Source organism: Arachis ipaensis, chromosome B10 (assembly GCF_000816755.2).
Source record: "Arachis ipaensis cultivar K30076 chromosome B10, Araip1.1, whole genome shotgun sequence".
Lineage (NCBI taxonomy): Eukaryota > Viridiplantae > Streptophyta > Magnoliopsida > Fabales > Fabaceae > Arachis > Arachis ipaensis.
Window position 1 is genome coordinate 109698992 of NC_029794.2, and position 8336 is coordinate 109707327.

At 33.7% G+C, this 8336-nt stretch overlaps 1 pseudogene; it reads right to left on the reverse strand.

Moving 5' to 3' along the window:
* LOC107620933 lies at nt 3653-6369 on the reverse strand (annotated as a pseudogene).

Below are 8336 nucleotides of genomic sequence, written 5' to 3' on the forward strand. Positions count from 1 at the left end.
TGAATCTCTTTCTTATCTTAATTATCAAATGTATTTTTATACCTACTGTTTTTGTATTTATATCCTAGAAAAAAAATCTGAACACTATCTAAATTAACGTTATAAGAATAAAACTCAACATAACTTATGCATTAGAACTGACCTTTACAAAAAAATCAGGGGGAACACTTATCAAAGTGTGTAGGACTGAAATTTAAGTTCCATCCATTCCCCATGTACACTTTTACCTGTTATTAAGATATCATGATCAATCTCAATATGTAACAAGAGAAATTTGATAGTATACATGGTAGTGATAACTGATACATGCTTACCTTTAATGTCTTCTTCACTAGCATTTTAACTTTAGGATCATAATCATTGTCACACTGATGTATGTTTTTGCATTAGAATTTAAGGCATTTTCACATAACCACATCCTCCATTTGCTCTGAACATCCCTTGCATCAACCATAGTTGTTTTCCATGCCCCTGTTACATTCAAATTTTTAACATAACATATATTAGTAATCTCATTTTAAGTTCTTCAACTGAAAATATTTAGCCTCAAGTGTAACATCCTACCACACAGAGCCTTACGCTTAAGTCGTAAAACAGAGGTGGTGTGGTATCACGACCTCTAAAATAAAATGTGTACATATAATATCAGAAAGAATATAATAAACTAGGAGCCTTGAAGAACAGGTGAAATAAAATTTTCAAAATAAAAATGGAATGCTCAGAAAACGAGTTAACTTTCTTACTAAGAAAACTATAGCTATCACGTATAAGATAATAAAAGTAAGAATAGAAGGCCAAAGATACAAAATAGCAAGCTCCTGACTCAGCCCACAAAGTCAAGGCTGGCCGGAGAATATATACACATATATATACATATCCAAAACCCAAATTTACATAAACAAAATCCTGTCTCTCCATAAGCCTCTAAAAGGGTCAAAAGGAACAAGTCATGCGGAGAGAACACTAAGTACATATATATATATATATATATATATACATGACTATACAACAAAAGTAACCCGACAACCACTTCGCTTCAAAAGTCCAGATGCCTAACGAGGTGCCTCTCGACCTGCATCTGAAAAACAACAACATAGCATTGGGTGAGAACCAGAGGTTCTCAACATGGTAAAGGTGCCACACATATAAGATATAAGGTCCTGGGAATGCCAGAGGCAATCCTAGAACGCCGACACTCAAATTATAAAGCTTAAAGTATTAAACAGAAACCATAAAAGGTGGTTTTCTAAGAGTATCTAAGCTTAACTTAACTTAATCTTAAATCTAAGTCCCACTGCCTTTCCTCAATACTTCTATCTTCGTCAACATATCACAGACAAATAAGCAGATAAAGACAAGCATAAGAAGGTTACAAGTATTGCAGGTAACAAATATACATTTAACATAGCAAATACACTTAAGACACCCAGTTAATGCACAAACAAGTAATTCAAGTAATATGCACATGATGCATGCCTGTCCTATGGCTGATGAGTCTCATCTGTCGGTTATCAAGCCAACCCGACAAGTCTGGTTTGCTAAACCCTTGGACTGTCCCTCGACATGCATCCCCAAGAGTCTATGCATAGCTTTTTCTCAAATAATCAATATTGCTCAATGGGGGTAACATCCCCGGAAATTTGTAAGTGCCCGGTCACCTTTACGTCGTAGGGTCAACATAGTATCGAGTTTTTGACCTGGTACACGTGGTGGCAAGCCACGGTACTTTACCCAAGGAATCTCGTATCTTATATCATTCGATTATTTAAGCCAAATATCATACATAATCATTCATAGCATTTCATATTCAATTCGTCACTTTTTCAGCTTTACTTCAGCTCCAAGTTATCCCTATTTCCTAACTTCACTTGATTATTAAGTCTAATACTATTATTTATGACTAGAAGAATGAAAATAGAGGTTTAGAAGTTTGAAATAGAGTTTAAAACTCAAAAAAATCATGTTTGCTGAAAAATGGGTCACGTGTACGCGTAGCTCACGCGTATGCATGGGAGTGTAAAACGGCAGCTTGCGCGCGCATCCCCTTATCATGCATATGCGTGGAAATGCATGTTGACCCATTACGCGTACGCATAGGGATACTCGTGTACGCACGGTCAAAAATTCCATGCCACGCATACGCGTGGGCCACGCGTACGCATGGGCATACGTTTTCCCAAAAAAATCTGATTAAGTTAGAAAGCTGCAGAATTTACATCATTTCAACCAAACTTCCGACGAGCATAACTTAATAATTTTAAAGCATTTTTCATCCGTTCTTCGAACTGCATAAACTTCACGAACCCAATTTTCATTTAAAACAAGTTGGGAACAATTTGAGGGTTTGAAGGCTAAGTTACAGCTCGCCGAAGTTCGGCCCAAAACCAAAATTTCACAAACTTCTTAAACCTCATTCCATTCATTACCAAACCTACAATTATCAACATGTTATATACTTCCTTGTTATCAAAATAACCACCATAATAGTTCATACCTTAAATTAACAATAATACACATACACTTCCCAAAATCCATCAACCAAAACCATAGCTCACAAGTCCTAAATTTATATGTTTATATCCTCAAATCACTAAACAACAATCCATCAAGCTTCGCCAACCAGCCACAAAGCATCAAACCAAAACATACTTCTTAACAAGACACTAAGCAATAAATACATGCACACACATTCCAACCTATCCTATGGTCATCTAGCCTAAGTTTTCATAGAATATTATATATTAAATGCAAGAAACCTAAACCATACCTTGGCCGGCTTCCACGTATTGTCCAAGGCAACTCACCAAAATAAACACAGCCCCTCAAAAGCTCAATAAAACAACTTCCTCCAAGTTCTAATATCCACAATTTCAAGCTCCAATTATTTATTCACAATCTAATACACATTCATAACACATATACACCCAATTTAATATCCAAAACACAAATTCAGAATATATAGATAGAATTATAGTATTCTCACCTTACCCAAGCTTCATATAAGCAAGAGTGAACATTTTCCTCAAGTTAATTGGATCCTAAAACACCAAAAAGCAAAGAAATTCAACATCTCTATATGATTTTCAAAAATTTGGGGGAAGAAGAGGATGAGAGCAATAAAGTGAGTTACCTATGAAATTGTTCCGGTAGAATTATAGAGCTCGACGCGGTGGTCGTGTGGCTACAAACGGTGCGGCGATCGGAGCTCGGATGGAGGAGATACAGGGATTTGAAATTAGCGTAAGGGTTTGGAAATGTTTTCTTTTCTCCTCTCCCCTATTAGCTTTCAGTGCTGCTTCTAATGATTTGGGGAAAAGAAGAGGCTTCGGTTTACTTAAGTGTTGAGCCGGTTGGGCCTACGGGGCCAATTTGGGCCCAGTTCAACTGGTTCGGTCCGTTCGGTCCAATCTTGGGCCGAATTCTTTGAAAATAGTGTCAAAATTCTTGTTTTGATCAGCTCTATCCTAATTTAATATAATATTCACATTTCTAACTTTCTTTATTAAAAATTAATTTATTGACTAATTATTTACTAATTTAACGGAGTTTACATCAACCATAAATAGTTCCCTAACCTGCATATTGAATGCAACCATTTGAGCTCCATAAATCCACCCAATATGTGGTTTAAAATGTGTGGATTTGACTCGCATCGCGCTCAAATATACCCTTAATATATTTTTCTGGGTGAACTTGAAAAATATAATAGTTCGAAATAAGAATGTCCAAAATTTTCATAAAATACATGTAATAGAATGTGATGTGATGAACATTTTTGTGTACCTAACAATGTCTGCTCTATGAGATTCTAAGGCCTTTAGAAGGGTCTTCTCATTCCAACTAAGGCGTCTAAGACCACCATCAGGGTTCAGTTTATCCTTCAAACTACCCTTTAATTTTCTATTCTGAATTGTGATTAAGCTTTTGTAATCAGGTGAAAATTATTGGTATGATTTCTTGTCACATTCACATGAATTGTTATCTCCTTCATTATCACCATCACTTTCATTTTGCTGAAACATGAAGAATGAAGTAACATTAGAATTTAGAACACAAGGGTTTGTATCATTATTTAAGTAAATCTTAGATAAATTCTCACCATGGAATCTGGGGAATCCTTTCCCCATGTTTCTTCCTCAGATGAATCACTTCCATTCTGCATAGGAGAAGAGTTTTCGTTGTCCTTGATTCGATTCTCCTCGAAGCTTTCTTTTGGAGGCTTGGTGGATATAACTATCCTATTTTTAAGTGATTTTGGTGAAGGAAATTTTTTCAAAAAACCTGTTTTAGGTTTGAAAAGCACTTTTCTAAAAAACTGAGTTGCCATCTGCAAGAAACAAAAAAGAAATGAAATTAGAAGAATTTAAAGAATAATAACAAAAGAAAAGCTTAAAATGCATATATACCTCTGCAAATATATCTCTAAGATCTTTTGTTAAATGATCTTCTATAGTTATGATCACTGGATACTCAGATGCAAAAAAAACATATTCCTTTATGGATTCAAGGCATTTGATAGCTGAAACAGGATTTGTAAGTGTCCTGGAAAAAACAATAATAAAATGAATTAGTTTCTTACATTCTAAACAATTAAGATCATGTAAGAAACACAAATCTGAAGCCATACCTTATGAAGGACAGAACCTCAAGCATTTGCGGCCAAGCATGTAGAGCGAAACAGGATTCAAAAGAATCAAAATAAAAAAGAATTCCATAATCAATAGTCATGCATAAATTGGTAGAACAAATAAGAAATTAAATGAACACTATCAGAATGCAAAAGGATTGTCAAATAGAATTTCCCCTCTATAACAAGTTTGATAAACAAACATAAATCTGAAGCCATACCTTATGAAGGACAGAACCTCAAGATCATAACTCATCCATTATTTCTTATTGAAGTTGGTTTCCCAATAAATACATAAAATCAAATATATGAACTAATCAAGTTAACTCAAAAGCAATGCAATCATAATGGAAATATAACCTCCTCCTCTCTAAGCACATGTTATTCTAGTTTGCTTATTTATTCACAATTATAATTTAGAAGACAACATATTTGAACAACCAATTGGTCTTGACCCTATACTAACTACAACCAAAATATAGCTCCCAAACTAACAATAAAGTCAAAATAGTAGAAATTTCATGAAAAATTTACATAACCAAGTTTTATATATCAGATCTGTAGCATGTGGAGCTTTGCAAAAGCTATAAAAGAGGGTTGTCTTCTCTTATGCATTCAATCTCTATTCTCTGTTCTCTGAGTTTTGAATCTATATTATATAGCAATCTACACTATAAATCTTGTTACTAAAATATAGACACAACAAAATTAATCATATCTCAACAGTATTATATGCAATTTTTCCCCTCAATACACAGTGACTGTGTCATATTGTTTCCTTTTTATGCTTAGTCATATTAGTTCCTTCTTTAGTTCCTTAATCATTTCTCCCATTAGTGGTCTACTCCACTAACACTAAGATGCAGAATTTTCCCTTTAATAATTAATAAAAACAAATTAACAAAGCTGTTCTTCTCTCCTCAATCTTCATAAATCATAACACATTTAGAAGAAAATGTCGGTGGAGTAATATACTTTGATAATAATGCAGAAGTAGTAATCAACGTACAAAATCAATAGAAACACATTTTCCAATTCCCTTTCCTATATATGCACGTACAATTGCAATTAATTAAATGTATGCAAAGCATGATCACTCATATATGTATCCTTGCCTCTTGTGTATGCTACATTTCCTCTTTCGTGTTTGGGCCATGCTTCAAATTGGACACTATATATATACAGTATTTAATTCAAGCTAGGTTTAAAACAATTCAAATGTAATTGAAAATTTTTTATATATTGTGGTGTGTTAAGAAATGTAATTAGATCAGAGAATGAAGAAATCAAAAACAGAGAAAAAAAACTGAAAACAGGTCTGATTTGAGAGGAAAAGCGTTTTTATTTACCTCTTTTAAAACAGATATGATTTGCTTCTTCCTCCATGAGCTGGCCTCAATGCGAACGACGAAAAGCGATAATTAGAAAAAGAATTCGAAAGTCAGAGAGAGAGAGAGAGATAGAGAGAGAGAGAGAGAGAGAGAGAGAGAGAGAGAGAATGTGTGAACCTGGCCGGAGCAGGTGGAGGAGGCAGGAGGTGAGGCGGTGGTTTCCGTGGGAGGAAGAAGATGACGAGGAGACCTCAGGAGATAGCACCGTGACCGGAGAAGACGATGCCGACAGGACCTCAAGAGACGGCGGCGAAAAAGACTTCAACGCGAGCAGAAGATTGGAGGAGATGAGAATGGTGTGGGTGGCTTAGGGTTAGATTGGTTAATTTAGATATTATCTTTTTTTTTTTACTTAGCGACCGCTTTTGTGACTGATTAATTTATAAAATCGGTCGCTAATTTAAAAATTAGCACCTGAATTAGTAACCAATCACGTTATTCTATTTACCTATAAATCGGTTGCAAAATTGGTCGCTAAATTAAAAATAGCGACCGATTTTGTGACCAAGAGTCCAAGGACATTCTTTCTTTTGTTTTGGTTGCTAATTCGGTCGCTAAATTAAAAAATAGCAACCGATTTTAATGACCGTTTATATTCTAGTTGTATAAAACTAGCCGGTCGCTAATTTGGTGGCTATTAGTGACCGATTATCTTAGTCACTAAAATCAGTCGCTAAATTAACAATTAGCAACCGATTTAGCGACCATTAATTAAGTGACTGAATTAGCAACCAAACAATTGTTCACCCTAATTCACTATCAGTTGCAAAATCGGTTGCTAAAATAAAAAATAGCGACCGCTTTTGTGGTCAATAGTTCTAAACACATTATTTCTGTTTTGGTTGCTAAATCGGTCGCTAAATAAAAAAATAGCGACCGATTTTATTTTGGTTGTATTTAAAACTTATTGGTTGCTAATTCAGTTGCTATTAGCGACCGAATTTATTGGTCGCTAAAATCGGTCGCTGAATGTAATTTATTGACCGATTTAGCGACCAAAATTGATTTGGTCCTGAAAATTCTGTATCGCTATTAGCAACCAATTTTTTTGGTCGCTAAAATCGGTCGCTATTCCGGTACTTTCTTGTAGTGACTTGATTCTCCTAAATGAAAATTGAAAACGTAAATCCCCTAAATCAATTTATATTTAAATCATACTAGGGTAATATTTGTTAGATATTATATTGTACATCAAGATGTATATGAAATGTGGTAGGGCATAGAGTTTTATCTTTTTTTTTTTTCAACCTAAATCAGCATAGACTAGCATGTTCTACGTGCTACTAACAAATCCAACCCAACCTAGTACGATTTATGTTTAAAACCCGACCTCAACCTCAATTCAACTTAGCACGACATATGTATATTAATCACTTATCTTACATAAACAAATTTACCTAAGTTTTATTTTATAATCAATTTTTTCTAACAACAACTATGGCTTCCTATTTTAATTTACTTTGTATATTAGTTATTTTACATTAAAAAAATATTCACCAATTTTTCTTTACTTTTAAACTCCAGTAACAATAATTTTTTTTATAGAGTACTTTCAAGTTTTTTACGGTCAAACAAAAATTAGAATATGGTAATCTCAGCAAATATGTTACAATTTAAGCCATGTTAAATAAGTAATCATATATTTGAGTACATTAAGAATATTTTTAATTTATATTATATTGTAATTATTTTCTATTTTATTACAATTATTATGGCTCGTTTATCAAAAAACTTTTTTTATGAAAATTTTTTTAGACTCAAATAATTGCAATGCATGATTGATTGAAAATATTTATTTTGTTTTCATGAATTTAGATTTTGAAACTGTTTTTTTATTTGTGTTTGAAAAATAAAAAAAAATGGGATACACAAGTCATAGTTTCCGATATGTGTTTAAAAAATTTAATTAAATTGGAGTACACAGATCTACATTTCGGAGTGCATATTTCAAATTTTTTTAATTTTTTAAACTCAAATCCGACGATCCGATTTCTACTTCCTAAATAAGATCATCACACTTTTAATACTAGAATAATTTACAATTAAAAAGCATCCCATTGTTAAATCAGTATTAAAAATAATAATGTGGAAATATGTAGTGAAAGTCTATGATAATAGATGTTAGGGTTGGCTCAAGTGAAAAGAAACCTCTAACTTTTAATTACACTCCAATTCGGGGATGCCCCATCGGAGGTGTCATTTCTACTGGAGCAAGCCACAAACTAGTCTCCCCATTTATTGCGTGGGCGCCGTGTCAGAAATGCCGCTCATGTCAATCCAAATTCATGGCTACCACATCTGAACTAGAGTGTAAATTC